This window comes from Lactuca saligna, chromosome 9 (assembly GCF_052625555.1).
Source record: "Lactuca saligna cultivar CGN05327 chromosome 9, ASM5262555v1, whole genome shotgun sequence".
Lineage (NCBI taxonomy): Eukaryota > Viridiplantae > Streptophyta > Magnoliopsida > Asterales > Asteraceae > Lactuca > Lactuca saligna.
Window position 1 is genome coordinate 111,733,209 of NC_136425.1, and position 10,607 is coordinate 111,743,815.

Sequence of the window (10,607 nt, forward strand, 5' to 3'; positions counted from 1 at the left end):
CCTATTACATCTACCCATGTTTTACCCCAACATTTTCGTAGATATAAAATACATATACAGTTTAAATCATTGAAAACATGTATAACAACGTTCATCTAGCATAGATAGCAAGTATTCAGATAATATGCACACATAGCACGTAATTTATATAAAATACTTCATATCTATGTGTAAGTTGAAGGTAACTATGCACTCACCGGAAAATGTGGTGATTCCGAACTCAGACAGCGCTTCGCTTCTTAAAAAGAATTTTTCTTCGACGAAACCTAGTATTATTACCACTAGAGTTTAGTTTATTATTCGTCGAGACTAATTAATAGTCTAGCTATTATTATTATTATATAAACGTCAAAAAAAAATACTTATATAACCCATAATAATAGCCCAAGTATTTATTATAAGTTCCTAATAACGTTACTATAATTAAATAAAAGTTATATTAAAAATAGCGTAGGCGTAGCTCACTTACAGCGGGTTTTATAGAAAACCGGGCTTTGCTTGGAGCAGCGTTCCCGAGCCGAAAAGCTCTTCTTCTCAGAGCCTTCGAGCACTCCGGGGCTTCCGCCTCGTGCTAGGGAGGTTCCCTAGGCTTTTCGGGGGATTTCGGGGCTAGAGAGAGGTTCTAGAGAGAGAGAGAGAGTAAAGAGAAGAAAGAATGGGAAAGGTGTGAAGAAAATGAGGGTGGGAGAGGTGGTATTTATAGGGTGAAATGTGGCTGAACTTGGTGCCACATGTCACCATCTGGTGGCAAGCCTTGGGGAGAAAGCAATGGCCAAGATTGTGCCACATCACCCATTTTCGCACAGCACACTTCCGACTTCTAAAATCCGTAACTTTCACATACGACCTCCGTTTTTGACGTTCTTTATATCCACGTGTAGGTAATAATAAGATCTACAACTTTCATTTTGACACCGTCAGCTAATTCTCGACCGATCTTAAATTTAACAGTACAAGGAGATTATACTGTTAAACGTCTGCGTAAAATTAATAACTTCTGCATACGGACTCTGTTTTTGTCTGTCTTTTTACCGTTGATTTCCTATTAATGAGATCTTCAACTCTCATTTACGTTGCGTAAGCCAAAAACCGCTCGAACTAAAATTCGAGTTTCAGGCCGTGCACTGCTAAGCCGAATCTTAGAAAAATCATAACTTCTTCATACGAAGTCAGATTTGGGCGTTCTTTTTATCGATGTTCTTAGTTTAACATATTCTACGACTTTTGTTTAGATTGCTAAGGCTAAAAAGTCTTCTATCGTAAATTCACTATTTACGTCTCCCGGTATCGTGCCGGTTTTGTCGTAAAACTTCGGCGGGCCATAACTTCTTCGTTATAGCTCGGATTTCGGCATTCTTTATATGCACGGAAACCTTGAGACATATTCTACAACTTTATGTAGAGATATCGGGATTATCTCACACTTTAATTTTGACGCTCATTTTTATTCTTTATTAATTATACATTTATAATTAAATAATAAACACATAAACACACATAATTCACATAATACTCAAATATTTCATATTTATTACTTCAAAAAGAGTTACAATAGTTGACCTAGACTATTACATTGACAAAAATGCTTAGCCCTGAAAACCCGGGCGTTACATCAGAGCCTTGGTTTGAGGGATTCGGATGCACCTTCGGGTAATCTGGACTCAAACTGAGGAAGTAATGAGAGTTTTCAAAGAAATGATTTTCTAAAAGTGAATAAGAGTTCAAAGAGACAGCAAAAAAGAGCAGTGTGTACTATCAGCCAGAGCCCGAACGGTGATTTCCCAAAATACCCTTACTTTTGTATTATGAGATATTTATGATACATTTTATGAGATATTATGCATGATAGAGACAGGCTAGGTATTTCATATCTTCGGACTATAGTGGCCTGAATTGTGATGCCTTAGCCTAAGATATTGTTGTTATATGTGGTGTGCTTTCGAGAACGTGATGAGTGAGATACCTAGATGAGTGTTGTTGTGCTTATCGAAAGAATTGTTAGAACCCGCGAGGGGTAGAGTGCAGAGTTTGGTGGTACTTTTGAGAATGAGCAGAGCAAGCAGAGTTATCACCCAGAGCAAGTTTTATGTATTCTTCGATGCCCGAATGCTGCTTGCTTCGTGCTTTGTAGAACTCTCGATGATGTGAGTCAGCTACCAAGTGAATATGATGATATTTAGGAGGTAGATGGTTGGCATCATTAGGAGCTCTTCAACAGCTGATGGCGAAGAAGTTGGAGGACCAAGGAAGAGCCAAGGGAGTAACCTTAGCCAAATGAGTACACTGGCGGAGTAGAGCATTTCACTGAGGAGCGAGCACGCATGGCGGAATTAGTGAACGAGAAAGTTGAGTAGCTACTTAGGAGCTCTGGGATGGTCCGTGTGGAAAGTATGGGTGGATGTGGCACATAGTATGGGCCCGTACTACCGAAAGCAGAGGACCCATACTCGATACAGGGAGTATTCTGAAGGTTCTAAGGAGCAGATTGAGGAGTGATGTTATGGTTAGAGTACCATACATCGGAGCAGATTGAGGAGTGATGTTATGGTTCGAGTACCATGCATCGGAGTAGATTGAGCAGTGATGTTATGGTTCGAGTACCATATATGGTAGCAGATTGAGAAGAGATGTCAGATGTGGTCGCAAGACTCAGGGATTAGTAGAGCAGGCATTTATGGGGGATTGCGGTCTGAGTGAGCAATCAGCCAATGGAGGAGATGTCACATTTTGTGACTTGATGGGGGCTATTTATATTTCCTGTGGGAAGCAGGAGAGGCGTGATATTTCAGTTTTGGCGTTTAGGAGTAAGCCCTACAGGCTGATATTGATGACGATTTTCCACTAGAGTATCAGATAGCATGTCTGCCGCAAGGAAATGATCTATCATGAGCAGGTAGTCAGTCAGGACTTAGATAGTCAAGGAGCACACTACACCCTAATTGAGTATAGTAGGGCATGTGGTAGCGGTATCAGTGGGTAATCCAGTCGAGTATATCAGAGCGGTGGCTCTTTTATCTGTGATGGGTATTGAGTATGGTAGTGGAGTCCCTATTCTCGTGATGATTCACGTGTTGGATTGGGGGTTGAGAAGTCGAGGATGAGGAGTATGATTTATTGTCTCAGTATAAGATTCATTGATAGTACTGGACAGTTGGGATGTTTAGTATTGGGATGGTATGAGGTTTCGAATGGCTAGAGGCAGTCGTGATGAGAAGTTCCTGAGGACTTCTCCGGAGATTTAGGGTATCTGAAGTTTCTTGATCTCTGTGTGGGGAGATCATTGGGCGTTGTGTGGCACCTTCCAAGCGTAGGTGCGATGTTTCTGGAGGAAACCGTCTATAGGGTAGAGTGTTGATATGTCAGTTGGTAATGGTTCGAACCCTAAGTGGGGGAGAACTGGGTATTTTATTGAGGGAACCAGAGATTTGTGCAAGAGCGGTTAAGGGTTGGATACAGAGACCTGCCGCTCGAATTCATGAGACCAGGGACATTGGTGATGAAGGAGAGGTGCAGGGTGAGATAACGCATGTGGTGCGTGTCTGAGGAAGGATGGGTGTCTCCACATCAGGTGGCCAATGGTCAGGAACCTGGTAGTGGTAAGGGTTGTTTCAAGTAGAAGACTCGTAATAATGGTATGGGTAGTTGAGAACTTCTGGGACGAAGTATGGATTGTATATGCCCCTTTGTGGTGGATAGAAGATTATCGAGCAGCCAACTCCCGGGCCGGTATGTGTACTCTTGCTTGGATTTTGAGTAGTAAAGGAAAAGGTTTCGAAGGATCATCAGCATGTTCTGAGGCGTTACCGTTTTCCTTGTATTCCAATTGAGTGTTTGGATACACTGAAGTTGCGCATTGGGTAAATTGAAGAATTATTTATGGGTTTCAGGGGAAATGTATTGTTGTATCTGTATGATGCTGGAAGTAGAAGATCAGTGGTTGAGGCAGGAGATCGTGATGTTCTGAAATGGTGTTCCGTGGTACCCAGGTATAATGTTCCGATTTCAGGGTTATTTAGAATCTTGACTTGAGACGAGTAGTGGTGTATCATGTATCTATGGTTCCAGTGGGAGCCCTTCGGGTATTGACATCAAGAGGGATTAATTAAGGAAGTGGACCTCCGCAGAGATAGGTATTTTGTTATAGCGGTTGCCGCCAGAGTCTGTGATGAATATGTGGGACAAGTATGTGTAGCTATCTATGATAGTCTGCGGAGCATGAGTTAGTGGATGTAGTGTGGTGTTGTGATGCTATGGGGAGTCGTAGTACTCACTAGAGAGAGGGAGTTGTGATACTACGGGAAGCCGTAGTATTCACTAGTTAGAGGGTGTTGTGATATTGTGGGGATCCGTAGTGTTCACTAGTCAGAGGGTGTTGTGATACTATGGGGAGCCGTAATATTCAGGTCAGAGGGTGTTGTGATACTACGGGGAGCTGTAGTACTCACTAGGTATCGAGAGGTTATCGTGATGTTGTGGGGAGCCACAATACTCAGTAGATAGCAAGGGAGTGTGATAGTGGAGTGCTCTCTGATCAGTGTATGATGCAGAAGAGTTTTAGGCTTGAGTAGCCCTAGTATTGAGTTTTTGGAGCCTAGTGGTTGAACCAGGGGCGAGACTAGGGTCTCCATCTATGTCAGGGATAAGACGATTTGCGGTTGGATTGTAGTTTTCATTTGAGAATTCTGTGACTTGTGTGTCACATGAGCCAAGATAGTTGATGCGAAGAGGAAGTCAGTGGGATCTCTTCTACAAAGGGCCTGGCAGAGTTGTACATGAGGGAGGTTGTATCGCGGCGCAGAGTACCGATCTCGATTGTCTCAGATCGAGATATACGTTTCATTTCCAGATATTGGAAGAAATTCCCTGAGGAGTTGGGCACAAGGTTGCATTTTAATACCGCCTACCACCCACAGACCGACGGGCAGAGCGAGCGGACAATTCAGACGCTCAGGGGCATGCTTCGAGCATGTGTATTGGATTTCGGAGTGAGTTGGGACACATACTTACCCTTGACTGAGTTTTCCTATAACAACATCCATCATTCGAGCATTGGTATGCTACCCTTTGAGCTGTTGTATGGGAGGAGGTGTTGGACTCCCATTTGTTGGGGAGAGGTAGGGAAACGTGTGATGGGTAGTACAGTGATGGTGCTCCAGACGACTGAGCAAATTCAGCAGGTTAGGCAGAGGTTGTTGACGGCCCAGAGCTACCAGAAGTGTTATGCGGATAAACAACGGTCAGACCTCGTGCGGTGTTAAAGAGATATGGAATTTGGGGATGAGGTTTATGAATGGAATGTTTGAGGACACTTCTGAGCGAGCATGGTTATGCTTTTGTGTCTAAGGACAGAGTGTTGGGGGATTCTTTTTCCGGAGGATTTCTGATAGCAGTCTAGTAGATGTTCCTGGTGGAGTGTGAACCTTTTTTTTTTCATGGAGCGTGATTCATATGTTTTAACATGATCAGTTTGAAGGAAAGATATCCGGTTGTTGGTTGTGATCTTTATGGGAATCAGTGAGCCAATGAGGAAACTGGGTTAATATTCGAGTAGAAAAAATCATGGTGATCGTTCAAGTAGGCGGTCTGGCGGCAGATCATGCCACTAGAGTTTCCGGTTATTGGGAAGGGGTATTTTTAGCGGCAAAATAGTTGGTTTAAACTCTGGTTTTGGAAGTTCTATGTGGTTTCAGATGACCATAGAGGGAATATCAGTGTGGTACGAAGATCATTTCGGTAGTGCCTTTCGGGTAAATGTTTAGACCTATGTGTGGTTAAGGGATGATTTCGAGGGCAAAATCTAATTGAAGTGGGGGGGAATTGTAACATCCAAATTTTCATATACATTAGTTAATTATTATTTTTGGATATTCTGAGAGAGACTCAAAGAGTTGATGCTTAGACTCGCCAAGTAGAGTCGCGAATTTTCAACCGAGTTAATGACCGGACTCGGCGAGTCCATGCTGTTTAATGAAACCCTAATTTCTGGGGTTTGAGATGTATTTAAAGGCCCTTATGGCCTTCACTCGTGGCTACCAGTTGATAGAGAGAGACCCCAGAGTGTGTGAGAGTTTTGAGAGAGAAAGGAAGCCATTTTTTTGATCCTTGTGTGGGTGCTTTTGCAAGAAGAAGGTGACCAAAGCAAGATGAAGCTAAATAGGGAGCTAATCTATGGATTTCAGAACTTAAGGACTTCATCTTGAGGTACATATTCGATCCTTCTTTAGTTTGGGGTGTTAATCCTTGAGAGTTAGGGTTTCTAGGCCATTCAGAGTATGATTGTTAGTGCATTTGGTCCCTTCTTATGTTGAGGCTTCGAAAATGGATCCAAAGAGGTCCAGAGACCTTAAATCCTTGATCTTTATTGAGTGACTTGGAGAGATATGAGTTTTGGATGGCATATTGAGGCCATTTCTTCTAATAGAGCCATTGGGTCCTTGCATGGGCATCAAGATCCAAACTTTACGTGTTTTTATTGCTTTAGGAGGCCAGATCTATGAGTTAGAGGAACGTATCTGACCTCAGGAGCTCATTTGAGCTCGAGCATGGCGTGAACTAGCCGAGTCCCAAGAACAGACTCGGCGAGTAGGGCTAGGGTTTCACGTAAGTCACTCATTGAGTAACTTGTCGAGTTGGAGGAATGACTCGGTGAGTTAGAAGGGGGTAGAGGATTACAGGTGGAACTTGCCGAGTCCATAATTGAACTCTACGAGTTGAGTCGGGATGGCCCCACGATTCATGCCAGGTGTAACCTGTCGGGTAGGGAGAAGGCTCGACATGTCATGAGAGGCTAAAGAGATAGTGGACACGTGTAGACTCGCTGAGTCGCCTAAGTGCATTCGATGAGTCAGGTCAAAGTTTGACTGTTGACTTTGTTGACTATTAGGGATTGGTCAACAATGGGTTCTTTGAGTCAAGAGATGGGTAAAATGGTGTTTTACCCACTTCCCGATTAGAGAGGGAAAGAGAAATTGTCGATTTAATTAGGGATACTTGCCTTTTGTGGTAGGCAGTGGCGAGTTCGAGATTCAAGTGTAAAGATAACTGCTTACTGCTTTCAGGTGAGTCTTCTCACTATACGTTACCTTGAGTGGTAGTTATGCGTGACCGGAGGGTCTTATGTGCTTACATTGAGTATTATGTTATATGTGATATGCTATGCATCATGTCTTTGTGATTTATGCTATGTGGAGTTTATAGACCGGACTGGAGGGTCCAACGATATAGACCGGACCGGAGGGTCCAATAATACAGACCAGACCGGAGGGTCCAACGATACGGAACTGGAGGGTTCCGCTGAGACACACTGACCGGAAGGTCATATTGTAGCCTTGGGTGGAGTATGTGTTATATATGGTATTTTTGGGAACTCACTAAGCTTCGTGCTTACAGTGTTTTGTGTTTTATGTTTCAGGTTTTCTCAAGATCACGGGACGGCACCGGCTCGATTGTACACACCAGAGAGTTATTTTTTTAGAGTATCCTGCATTTCTATTTATTTGATTATGGAGTTATGTCCTTGTAATTTAAACAAAAATGAGATTTTTACAAAAAGTGTTAAAGAGATAAACGATTTTTTAAACGAAAATTTTGTTTGAAAATTTTCGGTGTGACACTAACTGCTGCACCTCAATAACGGGTGCGAACTCAGCTCTGAACCTGTTGGTAAAGTCCGCCCAGGTCATGGCATCCAAAGTTGTGTCACTCCCGATGGCATGTCCAACCTCCTCCCACCAATGTCGTGCCCTGTCCTTCAGAAGACATGACACCAACCTGACATTGTCCCCCTCGGGACACCTGCTCGTGCAGAAAGTGTTGGCCCCATCCGCCAACCATCTGGTACTCGCTATGGGATCTTGCGCCTCGTGGTAATCTGGAGCTCCACATGCTCAGAACTCCCTAAAAGTAAGCGTGCGCGGCCCCATCATGGCCGCCACCTCAGCACGAAATGTGCCTAGCTTCTCCTCCATCAACTCTAATATACCCTCCTTGATCGAACCAAAGATCACTGGAGTCTGCTCAAGAATAATATGAGTAACCTCTAAAGTGAAGAACTCTCTAATCTGGTCATCCAACTGTTCGGATCCCGAGCCTGATCTCGATCCCTCTCCGGCACCTGAACTGCCGCCTGCTGGTCTAGGGCGTAAAACCACCATTCTAAAAACACATCACAATAAACGTCCGAAGACTGATATGACTCGAGGGATCATTACTACTACCAGCTTTTCGGTCTCATCTCATCCTTCCTCGATTCAAGTACGGATCCTCTACTTCCAGTAATATGGGCTCCTACTACCTTCCACATCTATCCGTACTTTCCTCAAGAACTGCCTCGACTCCACCTAACCATTACTACTGCTGCTGATCTCTACTGATCTTATCCTAGGCTCACCCTAGGGAAATATCTGACTCAATCCAACCAGTCCTTAGCTACTGAAGGCCTCCTTGTAATGATAATTAACCATTACGTGAATAACATCACATGTGGCGAGGCTCAAATAATCATTCGAGTAAAAGACTCGTCCCCAGAACGCTTAGACTCAAACAAGAGCTGCGCAGCAGGGACAAATCCAAAACTCTGAGATTATTCAACCCTGTTCATATGTGATGTGGCATATTCACCTAATGGCTAACTCCCATCACGCAGAGTCTCACAAAGCACGAAGCAAACAACATTCAGACACGGAAATTACTCAAGCAATTCTATCCTCATAACGAGAAACTGTACTAGCATACAATGCTAAGCTCATGCTATCAGGCATAACCTAAACAAGCTATCCTACTACTGTCTACTCAATTTCTAGCATGCAATTCTCATAAGACTGAAACACATAAAGCAGGCACATAAGGCATCCTCCTAGATCCTTACTCCTATACTAGCATGTTGTTCTATTGAAACTAAATCCGAAACTGGAACTAAAACTAAAACTGAATATGAAAATCATAAACTTGTATGGGTAATTTTGGAGTACTTACTTGAGCTCGGCCGATCGCATGCACCACACCCTTTCTCTTTATCAAAAGTCTTTTCTTTCTAAGTTCTTTTCAAAAATGTTTGTCTTTTAAAACCTTTTACCATTTCCTTAGTTTGAATTCAGATGCATCAAAGAGTGTATCCGAATCCCTCAAACCAAGGCTCTGATGCTAACTTGTAACATCCAAAAATACGACCCAAAATTTTTGTTTTAATGATAATAAAAATTATATACTGAACGTCATATCATAAAACCATACGTCAGATATCTCAAATCGCAATAACATGTCGTTAAACAACTGTATCAAATCAGACTATGAATCAAAAAAAACTCCCAGGACAAAGACTGAAGTTGTGGTGTGTGCGATGCCATCATCCCGAGCTCTTCACTTTACTTGCGGAAGTACCTGAAACCAAAACTCAAATTGTAAGCATGAAGCTTAGTGAGCTCCCCCAAACTACCACATACCATACAATACATATAAATCACATACTAGGCCTTGCCCACTGCATCGGACCAAAGTCCGAAAACTGCATCGGACCGAAGTCCGGAACTGACTGGGACCTTGTCCCTTGCATCGGACCGGTGTCCAGAACTAGCTACATCGGACCGAAGTCCGGAACTGACTGCATCGGACCGAAGTCCGGAACTAACTGATCATAGCATAGCATAAACACATATCAACTAGCATAACACATATCATCTAGCATAAACACATATATTGCATACTGCATCAGGCTGTAGCCTGGAACAAATAACACATAAATCCTGTCTGAGCCACGAAGGCATCAAACACACTATCTGCTGCATCGGACCGAAGCCCGGAAACTACTGCTAGCTAATCGGTCGACATTGTGGCCTTAGACCCATTCCTACTGGAAGGAAACTCACCTCGTAATCTGGTTGCTGAATGAACTGCTCGGGAAACTGTCTGTTGCTGCTCTGGTAACTCCCCGGCTACAATGTCCAGAAGTACACTCAATCAATCACTGATAACTACACTGAGAGTAAAATGACTATTTTACCCATGGTTAAAGTCAACCTATTGGTCAAAGTCAACATACAGTTGACATTACTCGTCGAGTTGGGTCACCAACTCGTCGAGTCCTTACTCTCACTTTCTTGCTTCTGCTCGCTACTACTCTTCGAGTTTGGTATAGACTTGACGAGTTCCTCTTTGATACTAACACTCAGTCAATCTGCATCCAACTCACCGAGTTGTATGAACAACTCGTTGAGTCCTCCTTCAACACATGAACACTCTGGCTGTGACTCGCCGAATTGTATGAACAACTCGTCGAGTCTGTTCTTGAGGTATGAAGATTGCCTTGGACTCGCCGAGTCAGGGCATTGACTCGCCGAGTCCCTACATGAATAAGTCCGATCCCTGACTCACTGAGTCCTCCCATAACTCGCTGATTCCACTCGACAAAACACATAAAAGAGAAAAAATCGGTGACTCGCGACCCGACTCGCCGAGTCTGAAGAACAACTCGCCGAGTCGGTTGCATGCAACACTACTCCGATGATTCTGCTGAAATCTAATGCATACAACTTATAGATCTGGGTTCATAAAGCTTAGCTACCATGTAAAGTTTCCAACTTTATGTGTACAAATTCACGAAAATGAATTTA